The sequence below is a fragment of the Danio rerio genome, chromosome 10 (assembly GCF_049306965.1).
Source record: "Danio rerio strain Tuebingen ecotype United States chromosome 10, GRCz12tu, whole genome shotgun sequence".
In the NCBI taxonomy this organism is placed as follows: domain Eukaryota; kingdom Metazoa; phylum Chordata; class Actinopteri; order Cypriniformes; family Danionidae; genus Danio; species Danio rerio.
In genome coordinates this window covers 16,766,828-16,786,273 of record NC_133185.1, presented here as the reverse complement: position 1 = coordinate 16,786,273, position 19,446 = coordinate 16,766,828, and positions in this window count along the sequence as shown.

Below are 19,446 nucleotides of genomic sequence, written 5' to 3'. Positions count from 1 at the left end.
TGATTTGTACCCTACTTGAGTACAGTTAAAATTAATGTTTACTTTTACTTCATTACTTTTTTAAAAACAGTGTTTTTTTTTACAACTTTCAATTTTATTCATTCTCAAAAAAAAGCTCCTCACTCCTAACAAAACGACAAAGCTGCTTAAATTAATGTTATTTACTTTGTAATTGACATTCATTTCAATATTCCATCAAACTGGTCAGACATGCTCTGCGATTGTTTAGAAGTCATGTCCTGTCACATTGAGCTCTACATTACACATCAACCCCAGTAAGTCTGCTATCAGTACACTTCTGTTAAGCAGTTCATAAGAAAATATACATTCAGTCCTCTGCCTGTGTACACATCTACAAAATTTTATTTAGATGCCGCACAGAAATAAACTTAAACCTCACTTAAGTATATTTAAACTTATACAAACAGAAAGCGTTTAGTTATTTGTCCTACAGTATGCTTGGTCATTGTTTTACGCGTACAATTTTATTACAGTATGTGTTCTAAGTACATTTGGTTAGTAGTTATTTTGACACCCTTTGATTAATTGGGCACTTTATGTTTCTACATAATGTTATAGACACATGTATTAAGACAGAGAATAAATTAGTTTGAGTCGACTTAACTGAAATGAACTGCAAACATGTCAAATCTTTATAAAAGACGGTAATCTTATAATTACACAAATTTAACTGCTTACTGCAGTGAGAAAAATATTAAAATGAAATCACAAAAACATAAAAAGTATACATGCAGCTAGACAAAGAGCCTGTATAATTCAATGTAATTAATTATTTGCTATCTTGAAATGCCATATTTTGAAATATTAAATTTGGTATATTTGAATTGTAAATAATTTGTACTACAGCATATTCTCTTGGGTATTTAATGTACTTTTATGGCTATATTTGATTAGCAACAAGTATACTTTGACCATATGACTGTGTAAGTTCATTACATGGTTGAATAATGTTTGAAGCTTTTGTTATTTTTATTACAATTATTTTATAATTTTTTAATAATGTTTATAATTTTTATTAAATTATAAACATTTTCAAAATCCACAGGTAATCTAAAACTGCACTTATTCTGAGAAAATATGCTCAGCGGTTACTTCAGTTGTTTTCTAAATTGGTTTCTACAAATTGCATGACATGTTTTCAATAACACACTATCCCTTGTGGTAACTGCTTTGTGTACTACTAGTTAACCTAGGCTACACTAACTGTACTCTTACAAGTTTCAAGACACTAGAGTACTATGGACACTATATCACTAAAAATTATAACGCTAAATTGGTTGGAAAGTCAGACCTGTGGTGCAAATGTTGAAGCATTGAGCATGCAGCACCGACAGTTCTCATATGGATGGTTTAAGTGCAGACATAAATGCATCATTTCATTGCATCATTTCCAGCACAAACTATTTATCTACTACAAGTATAAGTGAACTACTACTATTCTTACAAGTTGACAGGTTGTATAAATAAAAATGTTATAGTTAGCTACTGTCGATATTTACATGTTTACTGTGTTCTTTTTAGTATAGAGTATACTGTAAAAGTATAATTTCAAGTGTGACAGCTGTTAACATTAAGCACACCAGTAGCTAACTATAACATTTTTATTTATACAACCTTTTATAAAGATTTGACATGTTTGCAGTTCATTTCAGTTAAGTCGACTCAAACTAATTTATTCTCTGTCTTAATACATGTGTCTATAACATTATGTAGAAACATAAAGTGCCCAATTAATCAAAGGGTGTCAAAATAACTACTAACCAAATGTACTTAGAACACATACTGTAATAAAATTGTACGCGTAAAACAATGACCAAGCATACTGTAGGACAAATAACTAAACGCTTTCTGTTTGTATAAGTTTAAATATACTTAAGTGAGGTTTAAGTTTATTTCTGTGCGGCATCTAAATAAAATTTTGTAGATGTGTACACAGGCAGAGGACTGAATGTATATTTTCTTATGAACTGCTTAACAGAAGTGTACTGATAGCAGACTTACTGGGGTTGATGTGTAATGTAGAGCTCAATGTGACAGGACATGACTTCTAAACAATCGCAGAGCATGTCTGACCAGTTTGATGGAATATTGAAATGAATGTCAATTACAAAGTAAATAACATTAATTTAAGCAGCTTTGTCGTTTTGTTAGGAGTGAGGAGCTTTTTTTTGAGAATGAATAAAATTGAAAGTTGTAAAAAAAAACACTGTTTTTAAAAAAGTAATGAAGTAAAAGTAAACATTAATTTTAACTGTACTCAAGTAGGGTACAAATCATAAAAGTAGTACTTAAGTACAGCAATCAGCTAACATTGTTCAAACATTGTTCGAGTACTTTACATCTGTGATATTGTAACTATTTCAAAGACCACTCTAAAAATGTCACAATATAATGTAAACATGTTCATCGAAAGATTGTCGTACAAAAAGTCAGTTATATGTAAGTTGTATGCTTACATCCTGACCGATACATTAAAATATTAAAGATTTATAGCAAAACAAAATGTTTGTCTCAGGAAGTGCAGTTCTTTACTGATATGACTGTCTGTTTTTACAAACAGCATGACATGTACTTTTGTATGTTTCTAACACTTTTACAATGTTGCATCTAAGTTGTAGATAAGTGAATAAGAAAAACACTTTAATATTTCAATTTGTGGAAACATTCCACAAATCTCAACCAAACAAGTTAGAGGTGTCAGCTTTACATACCCTGACACATATTTACCTTTCAAAATACTAAATATTCAATTAGTACAATCAGAAGCTTTAACTATTTACCAAAATGTCAAGCACATGATGTTTAACTAAATGTATCAGCTTTTTATTTCAACTTTATCATAAGTATATCACTAAAATTATAGGCCAGAAAATAGATTTAGTATCACACAACATAAAAAAAAAATCATCTTATTGCTACTCTGCAACAAACATAAGCAAACGGTTTTGGTACCCTTTGTATCGAATTGGTGAATATTGTTATTCGTAGATTATCTGATGGTAAAGTGCATGTTTATATATCTCCAGAACATATAATGCATAACTTGATTTTTTAAATTTCTTTATGTTTTAACAAAAAACCAATTTAAGCAAGCCTAGGTTTTTAACCAAACTTGACTTTTTAAAATAACTTTTATCTAATAACCAGTTATGAGGTAATGGCTCCTAAACTTGATCTCTTTCTTGACCTCAAAGGCATTGTAATAAGTTATGGAATATGGGTTATTTCATAAATTTAATTGTATTTTCTTACAAGTATGTTTCACCTAAATCCAAAATGAATATACAAGTGTAGATGTAATCCTATTTCTTCTCAATCATTCTTTGAAAAAGAACACTATCATGAAAGATGCAAACTTCAGTTAAGTATGTGACTGCTTTGAGCCCTAATAGGAATCCAAATAAACAAGTATATTGAACAATTCAAACTGCAGAATAATTTTGAAGACTGTACATATTTGCATAAAAACATTCAAATTAATTGTATTGTCCATTTTGGCAATGAGTTTTGAGATGACTTCAGCTGTGCATTATATTTTGTCAACCTAAAACTTCCATGAAATGTAAAATGTTATAATATTAGTTCTCTAAAATCTTTCATTGCGAATATATTTATGGTATGACCCTGTATTTTTATTTTAATTTTAAAAATAGGTATCCCTACATCATCACGCCAGTGTCTAAAATAAAAGAAAAGATGTTAACTATATGTTTTAGTCATGACTTTTATGACACCATGGCAGATATTCATAGTACCGCCCCGTGAGTGAAGGCGGGCCTGTTTGAATGTGTAGATAAAGCGGCCCATTATCACTTCCAGCTACCAACGAGTAATGCTTCTGGGTACAGTCACTGATCCTAAAGGTTTCTACAAGAACCCATTGATCAGGAGTAAAAAGAAGATTAAAGACATAAAAAGGTACTATCTTTGAGGACCACAGCCCCTACTTTGGTCTTGTTTGCACTGAACTATTAGGGCTGAACTATCGCTGTTTAAGGACACAGGCCGCATCTTTAAGGTACTACTTTATATAATCTACACAGATTATGGGAGAAACTTTGTATTGTGATTAAAGAAAAAAAACGTTTTCTTAAAAATATTTTCAGATTTTTTTCTGACAGCCACCATGCAAAGATGACTGATTGCTATTGTTCTCAAAATGCTGACGGTAATGCGCATGAAAGGCCCGAGTACGAGTGCAACCCTGTTTTTGATTGTCAAATAAGGTCTATTGTGGATAACATGTTTAAACAGCATTATAGGGACCATATGGTTTTTCTTCTGGAGAAGATCATTAATGATGCGTGTGATTCTAAACATGATTGTACAGGAGATGGCAAACGTGTGAAAAATCTCAAGATAGAAATGGATGTTGTGAGAGGGGCCTTAAACTCATGTGCGGATACGATAAATTAATTGACACACCTGTGTTTTCGTAGCAATGGTGCTGTCTGTGCAACCAATACAAAAATTCTGAAGGTGCTGACTGAATTGAGTGATGAGACGGGGGTAACGCAGGTTCTATGTATGTCCACATATATAACAGATATTTGTGTGTCACTGGTTTCAGAAAACAAAATAACAAATATTGCTGAGATTGTGGAAGTCATGACTAGCCACATACTAGAACATGACAGAATGCTTTTAGCAGCATTTCTTTGTTGTTTGGTAATATTCAGTAATGTCTTTATTGTTCTGATGTACCCTGTTTTTTCTTCAATGTATGACTGTATATATGTATTTTGTTTCTTATTTAATTTGTCTTTATTATGGTAATGCAATCCATGTTTGTTCATTATGTACTACTCTATTTCAGTGTATATTTACTTGAAATAAAAGTTTATCAACTCAAGTGTCTATGCCTTTCCTGTAAAAAAGTAAAAAATTGAGCTAGGTGCAAAACATGTTGGTGTGAAACAAATCATAATAACATTGTCAAAACTGATTAAAAGCCTGTATTTATGCCTAATGTATAATTAAATATTTAGAAAATTAGAATGTTGCAAAGTGTGTCAAGGATTGGTTACTTGTCTAAAGCATAAAGGTATAAAGATCATTTATTAGCGTTGGTTAACGTTTAAGACAACCCAATAACACACAATTCTTAAGTATAACGGTTTTGTAGTCAGTTTAGAAAGACAACCTTAAAATTTTCGCCCAATTTAGTTTTAAAGATGCATTGATGTACAATTTCATAAGTTCTCTTTCATTTGAAAAAGAGAATGAACAAAAGGTATACATTATATTGTTGGTTGTCTCTAACCAAAAAATTTACAACTCAAACTTTCATGACAGTTCAAAAGGAAACATTTCTAATACACAGTACATTAGATACTGTTGCAAAAAGATGTTAATGCAGATTTAGTGGCAAACATTCATTTAGTTTTGTAGACAGATTGCACTATTGACGGATCACAGTATTATGTTTTTCTCTTCTTTTCATTCGTTTATAACTTGTTTTAACACATTTGATCTGTTTTTATCATTTTTAATATTTTTTTTTATTATTTGTTTTTATTTTTCTTAAACATGTCTCTTTTGTTCCTGTTTATATAAAGCACTTTGAATTGCCACTATGTATAAAATGTGTTATAGAAATAAACTTGCCTTGTCTTGCCTTGCCTTGCCTATGTAGATTCATAGTACTCGTGAAAAAAATATTGTGAAGAATTAGACAACAAAAGATAATTGGCAGTAGAAATGGTTATTGTGACTTTTACTGTATGCATCGTAACAGATGCTATGAGAGTTGTGTAAAATTAGACTTTTAACACATATGCAAAAAAAGTTAGCAAAGACATTTTGTGTTTAAAAACTACAGCACTGTTTACTTGAATTAGGTGAAATATTTTGGTGAGATACCCGTGGTCGTAAAAACATAATTAAATGTTTCAAAAACATTCTGTATCAGAAGGTATAGATAAAATAAACGTATTCATGCAATAAAGTTTACTGCAAAGTATTCTTAAAATAAAATGTGTTTACTCTTTGATATTATTGTGCTTTGTTGACAGTATTGAGTAAAGCATTCAACTATGACACAAATAACTGGGGCTAAGTGTTGTTATTAATGTTACTTGGTACACTTTAGGTTAAAAAAAATATATATATATATATATATATTCCCAAATCATGAGTTGAGCCCAGGCTGTCTGGATGAAACCCAGAAATTCTAACCATTACACCATATTGGTGTAACCAATGTATTTCAAAACATCACTTTTTTTCTTTCCCCCCAAATGAAGCATCGTTGTTCCTAAAAAAAAAAACCCAGAAGAATGGAAACAACGTTAGGTGACTTTTGAAAACTGACAGTTTTAAAACATGTATGCTTTGTAACATACAACACAGTTGCACAAAATTACAGATTTTTAGCATAAAAAAGTTTACATTTTGTGTTGAAAAACTGCTACACAGTACAAAACCAAAAGCTTGAATTAGGTCAATGCTATTGGTTTGTAAAAATAAAGCTCCAGTCATGCAGTAAGTGTAATGAATAGTGTTTTAAACATCACTTTTCCAAGTGAAATGCACAGATAAAGTTTTTATATTCAGAGTGGAAAACATTCAGGTAGATTTTAGATTGATAATTTAAAAATGTGTTTGCCAATAAAAACATTGTTTAAAGAAACATAAACACTCCCAACAAATTGTGTGTAGTGACAATAAACTTGATTAAGTCTATTGGTATAAGAAAAGCATCATTTACCCTGTAAAAAAGTAATCAGTCTACTTTCAAGAACTACTTGTAAACATGACTAATTTTGACAAATTTGTAAACTTACTAGATTTGACACTATTGTATGAACATGTAAATGGTGGATTCAGTAGTTAAACTAGAAAATTTTACTATAAAACATTAAATAGATTTAACTAAGGGGTGGAGCTGTACTGTTTTTAGATAAACTGAGAGCCAATTTTTCTTCTTAAAATAAATATCAGTGTTATTCCATTATTCTGAATAATATACATATTTCTCTTTATATGATCAAGTATTTGCAATGAATAAAAAAGTTTGAATTTAAAATTCAGTAACTAAGTTGTCTAGTAATTCAATTACTACAATTTATTGTAATAAAATTACATTTTATTTATCTTTTGAAACAGAAATAACAATAATGTCTAAAGACTGATAAGTCCTTTTTAGTAAATATTTTATGTTGATTCTTTAAACCAACACCAGTGATGACCAGTGCTCAAAACATTAGGCTTTGGATTAACTGTATTACAATGTGTAGCATAAATTACAGGTCATGCATGTAAATAAATTGAAAACATGTTAGTCAAAGGAAAAACTTTCATTTTAAATTGTTTTTCATAATAAAAGTTTTCATTAATTATAAAGACAACTTGAATTTACATCTGTGTTTTTCAACCAACAGTTTAGATCATTACATTTTAGATAACGTTGTTTTAAAAGGTGTGACAATTTATTGTTAATACAGATTAAGATTTGTTATTTACTGGATTAATATTGTAAACAAATTTAAATTTAATAGTCCAACAAAGATACATCAAAATGTTTGTGTGTCTTTAAATATGTATTAATGTAGTAATAATGTAAAAAACAACATAACCTATTAATGAACATATTTAGTAAATACTGTGTCATGTATTCAAACATACAAAGCCAGACCCAAGTTCGCTCGAGCGCGCGCACACGTATACACACACACACACACACACACACACACACATACACACATACACACATACACACACACATACATATGCATACAGTTGACTGCATGTGGATATATAGATATCAGCACACTTTCTAATCACGTAACAACATATAGTATTTAGTGGGAGACACCCATCACATACAATCAGATATACATATTCTACATCTGATATAAATCTATCTTTCACAAGCAGTTGACGGGATGTTATCCAAAGTTTTCCTTATCATCACTCACACGCTCAGGCCCAGACTGACACACAGAGGAAACAACGGTATGAACATAAAGAAATTTTTATGTTAATAGTTTATTAATTATAATATAATATAATATAATATAATATAATATAATATAATATAATAATGTAATGATATAATATAATATAATATTTATGATAATCATAATATAATATAATATAATATAATATAATATAATATAATATAATATAATATAAATATTATAATAATATAATATAATAATCTAATATAATATGATATAATTATAATATAAGTTAATAAAATAATGATTTAATATAACTTAATATGATATAATATAATACAATACATAATATTATTTAATAAAATATTAGTTTTATACATCTTAATTTAGTATAATATAATTTAATGTAATATAACATTATAATTTACTCCAATAATTAAAAATATTAAATAATGATACTAATAACAGTAATTTAATTACCCTTATTATTATAATAATAATTTTATTTCAGTCTGATAAAAATCTAATTACCGGAATCAATAATTTAATTAGTCTGATAAAAAATCTAATTACCGGAAATATAATTTATATTAAACCGATAAGAATCTAATTACCGGAACTATTATTTTATATAAAAACGATAAGAATCTAATTACCGGAACTATAAAGTTTATATAAAAGGGGCGGGGCTTAGACCGGAAGTCCCGCCTTAGGGGCGGGGCTACAATCCATCAAACTTTTTGACAGGTGCCGCATCATAATAACTACTTTAGAATAATAGTGACATTGTTGAAATGATCAAAAACCGCAAAAAAAGCATGAGAACATCTTTAGATCAGAGACAATTTAAAAATAAATAAATGATAAAATAGTAAATTCGATAGTGAATGAATGAATGGATTCATTCATTCATTCATTCATTCATTCATATATTAATGGGTCTGTGAATGAGAGAATGATAAAATTAATAAATGAGTGAGGAAGTGAGTGAACTATATGCATGTCATAATCAGTAAGTGAATGAATGAATTGATTGATTGATTGATTGACTGACTGACTGACTGATTGATTGATTGATTGATTGATTGATTGATGAATGAATGAATGAATGAATGAATGAATAAATAAATAAATAAATAAATAAATAAATAAATAAATAAATGAATTGGTATGTGAATAAGGGAATGGGGAATTAATAAATGAGCGAGTGAATGAGGGAATGAATGAATTGAATGCATAAATTAATCAGCAAGTGAATTAGTGAATGAACAAGTGAGTGAATGAACAAGTGAATGAATGAATGAATGAATGAATGAATGAATGAATGAATGAATGAGTGTATGAATGGATGGATGGATGGATGAATGAATGAATGAATAAATGGGTGAGTGAATAAGGGAATGGGAAAATGTATTAATACAAGAATGAGTAAGTGAGTGAGTGCATGGATTAGTGTGTGAGTGAGTGAGTGAGTGAGTGAGTGAGTGAGTAAGTGAGTGAGTGATTAAGTGAATGCATAGATTAGTGAATAAATGAGTAAGTGAATGCATGGATTAGTGAGTGAGTGGATGCATGTATGAGTGAGTGAATAAACGGATTAGTGATTGAGTTGATAAGTGAATGAGTGAGTGTATGAATGAGTGAGAGAGTAAATGCATGTATTAGTGAGTAAGCGAGTAAATGCATGGATTAGTGATTGATTTGGTAATTGAGTGAGTGAATGCATGGATTAGTGAGTGAGTAAGTGAATGCATGGGTTGGTGATTGAGTCGATAAGTTTATTAATGAGTGTGTGAGTGAGTGAATGCATTGATTAGTGAGTGAGTGAATGCATGGATTAGCAATTGAGTTGATAAGAGAATGAGTAAGTGAATGCATAGATTAGTGAGTGAGTGAGTGGGTGATAAGTAAATATCACCCACTCCAAAGAGGATTAGTTGATAAGTAAATAAGTGCTTGAGTGAGTGAGTGCATGGATTAGTGAGTGAGTGAATGCATAGATTAGTGATTGAGTTGATAATTAAATGAGCGAGTGAGTGAGTGAGTGAATGCATGGATTAGTAAGTGAGTGAGTGAATACATGGATTAGTGAGTGAGTGAGTGAGTGAGTGAGTCAGTGAGTGAGTGACTGAAAAAGAGAGCAAGTTGCTGAGTGACTGCATGAATTATGAATGAGCCAGTGAGTAAACAAAGAAGCAGGTGGATGAGTATGAGTGCATGAATTATAAATGAATTATAAATGGCTTAATGAATAAATAAATTAAAGAAAGGTTGAGTGAGTAATTGCATCAATGAATAAGTGAGGGATTGAACTAGCAAGTAAGAGAATGAGGGAGTGAATCCATGAATCAATAATGATTTAGTCAGTAAATGAATGAGTGACTGGTTGAGTGAGTGAATGCGTGAATTACTGACTAAATAAGTGGGTTAGTTGGTGACTGAATGAATGAGTGAGCAAACGATTTAGTACACGTTACTGAACAAGAGAAATGATGAGTGAGTTGATGAGTGAATAAATGAATAAGTGTGTTGAGTTTATTAATGAATGAATGAACGGCTGAATGAATGAATGAATGAATGAATTGAGTGAGTGAGAGGAGGAATGAATGATTCATGAATAAAACAACCAAACAGTATGTTAGCTACTGTTTGATTGTTATAAAATATCCCAAAAATTACATTTTAAATATTTTTTTGTGTAAAAATGAATGCATGAATGCTTTTATTCTTAGTTTTTTGGCACATTTAAGTTGATAATTATAACATTTTCTTCCTAGCCATGTTAAATGAGAGAGAGTGTGTGTCTATGGATGTGTGTGTGTGTATCTTTATAAATTGTTAAATTCCTTTAAATGTTATTATTTAAATGAAGTAATTAATTGATTTTTGTTTGATCGCTTGTTAAGTCTCACACGCTCCTTCAGAAATCATTATAATCTGATAATTTACTTTTCCTGAAACATCTTTGATAATTATAATGTTATAATTATAGATGCTTTGTTGTCAATTTAATGTTTTTATTACTTGTTTATTTCAAGTGCTTAAATATTATTATCCTGTTTTGTTTCTGTGCTCAACGATAAAATCTTTAATAATATTTGGCAGCAAATCTATGAAATCTCCAACAACAGGCATGTTATGTGTGAAATGGACATGTAAACACATTTTTACGTCATCCTTACACAGATTTAGGTGTGTTATTTAGAGATATAATGTTCCTTGTACACGTGTAATCTTCTTAATGACATGAAAATAGGAAAAACAATTTAGCATTGATTATCTGCTCGCATGACGGCAACATGTTTGTGTGCAAATCAAAAACAACAGACAATGTCATCAGTTTAATCCTCTTGATTACAGCACAGTGTTTCCCTATGACACCATTGGACGAAGGCATCATGGGAATTAAACGGTGATATTTATCCTCGCAGAGGGGCATATGCTTCTTCTGTCAAATAATGTTTTCCGTGTAGTGAGCAGCGGTTCTGGACACTGCATCAAATAACATTAATGACAGATTAATTTACTGTGTGTGCGTGTGTGTTTACAGTTAATGACAATGGTTATTTAAAAAAGCAGAGAGAAATGGTGTTTGTTTGCTGAACTAATCAGCTGTGCTAATGGTTGTTTGTGTGTTTGACTATCAAATGCTATAATGTTTTCATAGAAAATTATATATGGTATATGAAAAAAAATATATATATATACAGTATTTACAGTGCTCAGCATAAATCAGAACACATCTCACAGATCTCTTTTCTAAATTTAAATTTTTTATAGGATGCTTTACAATAATATGTTTGCACATACACTACCTAACAAAAGACACCTATGTTTTAGGAGCAACAAATAATAACTTGGCTTCTAGTTGATCATTTGGTAACAAAAGTGGCTTATATTAAAGGCAAAGGCCTCTAGATTACACTTATTTTACCAAAATAAAATATGATCATGCATTTATTTTTGATTATTTAATTAGGACAGACAGTTAGGTCTGACTTTGCTTGGACAAAAGTCTTGTCACTTAACAGAAACAATGTACAGTATATAATATAAAGTCATGGTGCAGTGTGAAAAGTATTAATATTATGTATAATGTTTGACTCTCATGAGCTTGGAGGACTGCATCCATACATCTCTGCAATTACTCAAATAACTTATTCAAATTATCCGGAATGGCAAAGAAAGCATTCTTGCAGGACTCACAGAGTTTGTAAAAATTATTTGGATTCATCTTCATTGCCATCATCCTACCCCAGACATGCTTAATAATGTTCATGTCTGGGGACTGGGTTGGCTGGGAGGTTGAAGAATGCAAAGGACAGCTATCCTGCTGAAGAATTTGCCCTCTTCTGTGGTTTGTAATGTAACGGGCAGCACAAATGTCTTGATACCCCAGGCTGTTGATGTTGCCATTCACTCTGCAGATCTCTCACATGCCACGATACAGAATGTAAACCCCAAACCATGATTTTTCCTTCACCAGACTGGACTGATTTCTGAGAGAATCTTGGGTCCATGCGGGTTCCAATAGGTCTTCTTCAGCAGTATTTGGGATGATTGGAATGCAGTTCAGCAGATGATTCATCGGAAAAATTGACCTTCTGCTATTTGCTCTTACAACTTGGTTCAACGACAAGACTTTTGTCAGGTAGTGTATAGATTAAAGAAAAAAACTAATCTAACAAAACATGTAGTTTAAATTAAATTAGTTCACCCAAATTATTATGTTGGGGGAAAATATTTGACAAAAATGTAATAAACAGGAAAAATCTATTAAAAAATAAATAATTAAAAATGTAGTTTAAATTTTGTTGTAATTTGTTTTGTCAATAACTTGTTTGAATTTAATCTATCTATCTATCTATCTATCTATCTATCTATCTATCTATCTATCTATCTATCTATCTATCTATCTATCTATCTATCTATCTATCTATCTATCTATCTATCTATCTATCTATCTATCTATCTATCTATCTATCTTTTGTAGGTCATTATTACTGCTTGTGTCAAAACAATTACTCAAATGCATTAACATGATAGTAAATGTTTCCCCCCTCTTATTATCAGTAAGTCGTGTCACATAAGATGATTGGGCCCCGTGTGAGAGAGGCAGTTACGCCGTATTATATTCCTGTTGTGAAAAACAACCTGCTTTCTCTCTTTACACTATTTCGTTTGTTATTTCCAGTGAACAATGAGCTGTAAACAGACTAATCTGTGCACTCCCATATTTGCCACTATATGTTTCCCTGGATTAAAACTGGATTAGGGGATTACACAATTAATGCGGCCCAAAACAGCAAGCAATTCTGACGTAAGTAATTCTCCCCAAAATTTTAAATCAGTTATTTCACTGCATACCCTACTAGTAAAATGTGCTATGTATCAACTCAACTCTGGGTCAAATATGGAGAAACTCAACTATTGGGTTGAAAAAAAAAATGACCCAATGATTAGATTAATCCATACTGGGTTTACTTTTACACATTAATTAAGCTGTTCATTTTATCCACAGTTTGTGTTTGCGTGGGTTTCCTCCGAGAGCTATATGTAAATTGGGTAAGCTAAATTGTCTGTAGTGTATGTGTGATTGTGTATGGGTGTTTCCCAGTGCTGGATTGCAGCTGGAAGGGTATCCGCTGCATAAAACTTATGTTGGATAAGTTGGTGGTTCATTCCGCTGTGGCCACCCCTGATGAACAAAGGGACTAAGCCGAAGGAAAATTAATTGTATCCACAGTGAATTACAAATAAGGATAATAGAAGCCCTTCAAATCATCAGAAAAGCGACAACATGCAGATTCGGTGACAAGTCTCGCTTAGTTTAGCATTATGTGCATTAACATAAAAAAATGCTAGGTTGTCGTCACCTGAGGTTAGTCAAATTTGGACAAACCTAAATATTGGAAAAAAAAACTTTATTCATTCATTTATTCTTTTGGTTTTCAGCTTAGTCCTTTTATTAATCTGGGGTCGCCACAGCGAAATGAACCACCAACTTATCCAGCATATGTTTTCCAGCATATGTATCCAGCCACAACCCATCACTGGGAAACATCCCTATACACTCATTCACACAAACACACTACGGTCAATTTTAGCATACCCAATTCACTTAAAGCACATGTCTTTGGACTTGTGGGGGAAACTTGAGCACCGGAGGAAACCCATGTAAACACGAGGAGAACATGCAAACTCCACATAGAAATGCTCGGCTGGGTAGCCGAGGCTCGAACCAGCAACCTTCTTGATGTGAGGCAAACGTGCTGATAAAAACCTAATTAAACTATTTGATAAAACAGTTGTATTTGTTCATTTTTGACCCAATATTGGGTTGAAACAACAAATTATTTTTTGGGTACAACAGAAATTTACAAATGATACTTTTAACATATTTGAAATGTCAAAACAATAATAAAAAAGCACAGTTGGATTTGTCCATATTTGACCCAACATTGGGTTACGACAACTCAACTATATTTAATTAGAAATATTACTAATTAGGGTCGAAGCAGTGGCGCAGTAGGTAGTGGTGTCGCCTCAAAGCAAGAAGGTCGCTGGTTTGAGCCTCGACTCTGTTGACGTTTTTGTGTGGAGTTTACATGGTTTTCCTGCATTCGCGTGGGTTTCCTCCGGGTGCTCTGGTTTCCCCTACAGTCCAAAGACATGCGGTAAAGGTGAATTGAGTAAGCTAAATTGTCCGTAGTGTATGAGTGTGTGTGTGAATGTGTGTGTGTGGATGTTTCCCAGATATGGGTTGCAGCTGGAAGGGCATCCGGTGTGTAAAAACTTGCTGGATAAGTTGGCGGTTCATTCACCTGTGGCGACTCCGGATTAATAAAGGGACTTAGCCGACAAGAAAATGAATGAATGAATATTACTAATTAATAATTAGTAACTTTGTTTAATTTAGTGTAATTTGCGTATCTCTACACTAAAAAAAATTGTAGCTAGTTTACATTACTTATTTGAAGGTGCGGTATGTAAGTTTGACACAAAGTGGTTGAACAAGGTGTTACATTCCTGGATTAAAACAAACGCAAGCGCAGGTTGCCAGATTGACCAACTGTAGCTAGTCTAACTATTAAGGCTAAAGACAATTTAAATTGTGTTCAAAATAAAAGCAACGACACATGATTAAAGGAATATTTTCCATATTAAAAGAAGCATTTCATTCACGCATGCTTTCAGAGCCTTTCTGAATGATTGAAATATGCGGTTTTCCACCAAGGCAACCCTGGATGCTGAAACATAATTGCCTAAATTGGCATTGGGTGGGTAAAAAGAACTTAATTAAAGACAGACGTTCTGGCACGGACAGCACATTTTTAAAGCAGAAAATTTGATAAACAAGAATGTTCACATAGCATGTTTCTTAAATATCTGCAAATTTTGTTGGGACTACTTAATTGTTTTATGTTCAATCCACTTAATTTGTAATAGTTAACTTAATTGGGACAACATGAATAAATTGTGTGAAACCCTGCATTTTTGCAGTGTATTGTGCAAATGTCGAGTTGTTTCAACCAGATATTGGATCAAATAAGAACAAATCCAACTGCTGGGTTAAATTCTTTTATTATTTTTTTAATCTAACAACCGAGTTTGTTCATATGTCCTAAAACTGAGTTGAATCACTTTTTTTAGAATATGGCTACATGCACTGGATTTTCAGCATCATCACTCCAGTGTTACGTGATGCTTCAGAAATAAATGAGGATCTGATGCTCAAAATATATTACTAATAATGAAAAATATGAACAGATTAAAACAAAAAAAGCCATCCAGAACAAGCCAGTTCGTTAATTAATGTCCCTCTGCCTCGTCTCACTCATGATTACTCAACTAACGCCAAACCTGCTTTGGCAACATTGGTGATTAAGCAACAGATTAAACCTCCTCATAAATAATGAAGGGCTGCGTTTTCAACACGCTTCCTGTTCACTTCCTCTAATAGCCACATTAAAAGCTCTTTACAAGTCAGTGGTGAGAGGAAGAGAAAAAAAAAAAGAGCACTTAACGAGTCGGAGAGAGAGAAAGAGACAGACCACGATTTGGCCCATTCACATGTGATGCCAGTTGATCAATGAGTCAATGAGGTCCTTAAAGGAAGCCTGTCCTGAACTGCTGGAAGAGCTAATGATGAAGGCAATAAAAGGCCTGGCTCTCTCTCGGCATAGTAATTAAGGAAGTGGAAGTTCGGAGGTTTTACCTGACCGATTCACTCTGTGCAATCTTTACGATCCTTCACTTTCAAATGATAATACAATGCAAATAAGCATAAATAAGTACACTTTCTTTAACATTTATATTTGGATACATTTTCCAGTGAATATGGACAGTATCTATTGGTGTATTATTTTATGCAGTTACAGAGTGTGGCACCAAACATTTTTAACATATTATACACAAAAATAAATTCATCTACATTTAATATATCATATGGTTTCTTTGACATTCCTTGAACTTATTCAGGGGTGTACTCATTTTGCATCATCTTAAGTTAATTGGTAGGATTAGTGTCAGTTTTCAGTTTTAATGTAAAACCAGTAAACCAGATTTATGAAAATATCTCATTGCATGGCATCCCATTCAAAATTTTAAAACAATATGGATGTTTTACTGGCAAAGTTGTTATGCCGAGCACTGTATACTACAGTTTGGTTCACTCCCATTATTAAAGTCACCATGAAATAATAATGACAGAATTTATTCAAAATTATTAATCGCTTTAAATTATTATTTTATTTGGTTAAATGATATAACTTCCCCCTCATTGTAAACAATATGTTTTCTTCTGATTGGTGTTTGCTTGGGTGAGGGCGGGATCAAATTGTCACTCATGTTACATAGCAAACTACAGCAAAAAACAATATATTCCTAACAGACAAAATTAAGTCTTGCCCTACTAGCCCCCCTTTGAATTTCTTTTTCTATTTTTAATATTTCCCAAATGATGTTTAACAGAGCAAGGAAATTTTCACAGTATGTCTGATAATATATTTTTTCTCCTGGAGAAAGTCTTATTTGTTTTATTTTGATTAGAATAAAAGCAGTTTTACTTTTTTTTTTTTTGATATTGCAGAACAGACCATCGTTATACAATAACTTGCCTAATTACCCTAACCTGCCTAGTTAATCTAATTAACCTGGTTAATCCTTTAAATTTCACTTTAAGCTGTAAAGAAGTGTCCTGAAAAATATCTAGTGAAATATTATTTACTGTTATCATGGCGAAGACAAAATAAATCAGTTATTAGTAATGAGTTATTAAAATTATTATGCTTAGAAATGTGTTGAAAAAAACTGCTGGAAGGGCATCCGCCGCGTGAAAACTTGCTGGATAGGTTGGCGGTTCGTTCCGCTGTGGCGACCCCGGATTGAAAAAGGGACTAAGCCGACAAGAAAATGAATGAATGAATATATATATATATATATATATATATATATATATATATATATATATATATATATATATATATATATATATATATATATATATATATATATATATATATGCCAACAGGAGCCACAGGACAACGGCGCCAGCTTGCGCTCACCACACACCAGCTATTGGCGGAGAGACAGTCATAGAGCCAATCCGTTGGATGGGGATGATTGGGGATATTTAAAAAAGAATAAAAATTCAAAAGGGGTCTAATAATTCTGACTTTAACTGTATATATACTATACACACACAATAAAAAGTTATCAATTTTAATCTGAAAAACATAGAATTTACTAGATGAAATACACCAAGAGTTACTCTAAGTTCAAAGATCTCATGCTAGTGTTGCAATGCTATTGTATCCACATAAATATAATATAAATTCTACATTAATACACAGTATGTGTCTATAATACAATTTAGCACATTTTATAACTACAGCATTATCAGTGTCTATAATATAATTCTATTTAAAATTTACACTGTTAATTTCAAATTTAAAAATATATTTGCAAAAATGCAATGGTGTTGAATTGAAGGGTCTGAATTGCACTTAAAAATGATTTTACTGCTTGTTCAATTTAAAATGAGCTGAAACAACACAAATATTGAGATTGTTCTGGGAAAACTTAATTGTTTTATGCCCAATCTACTTAAATTTGTTTAGTTACCTTAATCAATTTGTGTTGGGACAACATGAATGAATTGTGTGAAACTATTTTTTTCAGTGTGTGATAGAGTAGATCAGACTCAGCAGACAGTGTAAGTTACAGTCATATGTCTTACTGAGGAAATTGATACGAGTTAATAACCTGGTAAAGGAAGCTGACCTGCAGCTGACATGTTTGAACACCTTAAACAGCATTTTCACATTACTGCATATATGACAAAAATATTTGATTAGAATTTAAAAGTAATAACCTAAAAGCCGAACATAACACCTTTGAATCAACCTAAATGCATTTATATTAATTACATCAATAAACAAAATATTGGACATAGCACTTTAAAATTGCTGGTTACTTTTTACAGTGTAAGGAGGATGTTATTTGACTTTTGTTTCTACAAATGCAGGTTTTCTTTAGTTTTGTATGTTGGCTTTGAACACCATATATATATATATATATATATATATATATATATATATATATATATATATATATATATATATATATATATATATAATATTTATTAATTCATTTTCTTGTCGGCTTAGTCCCATTATTAATCTGGGGTCGCCACAGCGGAATCAACCGCCAACTTATCCAGCACATTTTTACACAGCAGATGCCCTTCCAGCCGCAACCCATATCTGGGAAACATCCACACACACATTCACACACACACTCATACACTACGGACAATTTAGCCTACCCAATTCACCTGTACTGCATGCCTTTGGACTGTGGGGGAAACCGGAGCATCCGGTGGAAACCCACGCAAACGCAGGGAGAACCTGCAAACTCCACACAGAAACGCCAACTGAGCCGAGGATTGAACCAGCGACCTTCTTGCTGTTTGACGACAGCACTACTGCGCCACTGCTTCGCCCTATAATATAATATATATAATAAAAAAATGATACATGTTTAAAGACCACTAGACCCACTATTGACATTCAATTCATGGAAATACTTATACACCAGAGAACTTGTTAGGCACATTTAGATCAATAGATTGATGACATTTGAAGATTCTAATTATATAACACCATTTAGTATTATGATTTATTGAGTTACATATTTTAAAAAGTAAATGATTTAATTTTTAAATAATCATAACTCCCACACGAAAAAAAAATAGTATAGTAATTTATAATATGACACTACGGTGCTTTTGAACCATAGTAAAGTGTATTATGCTGTATATATTTTAGTATTTACAACTCTTTGTAGTATACTTTAGTTTGTACGACAGTAAATTGTAGTGCATTGTATTATAAATCTTATAGTTGTAGAACTAGTATTGGGTTACTTGCTTATATTACTATCTTCGATGTATCAGCATGGCCATTATATAATTACCACGACAGACTAATTAAGTATTTACCAATAGTAATACCAATAGTAG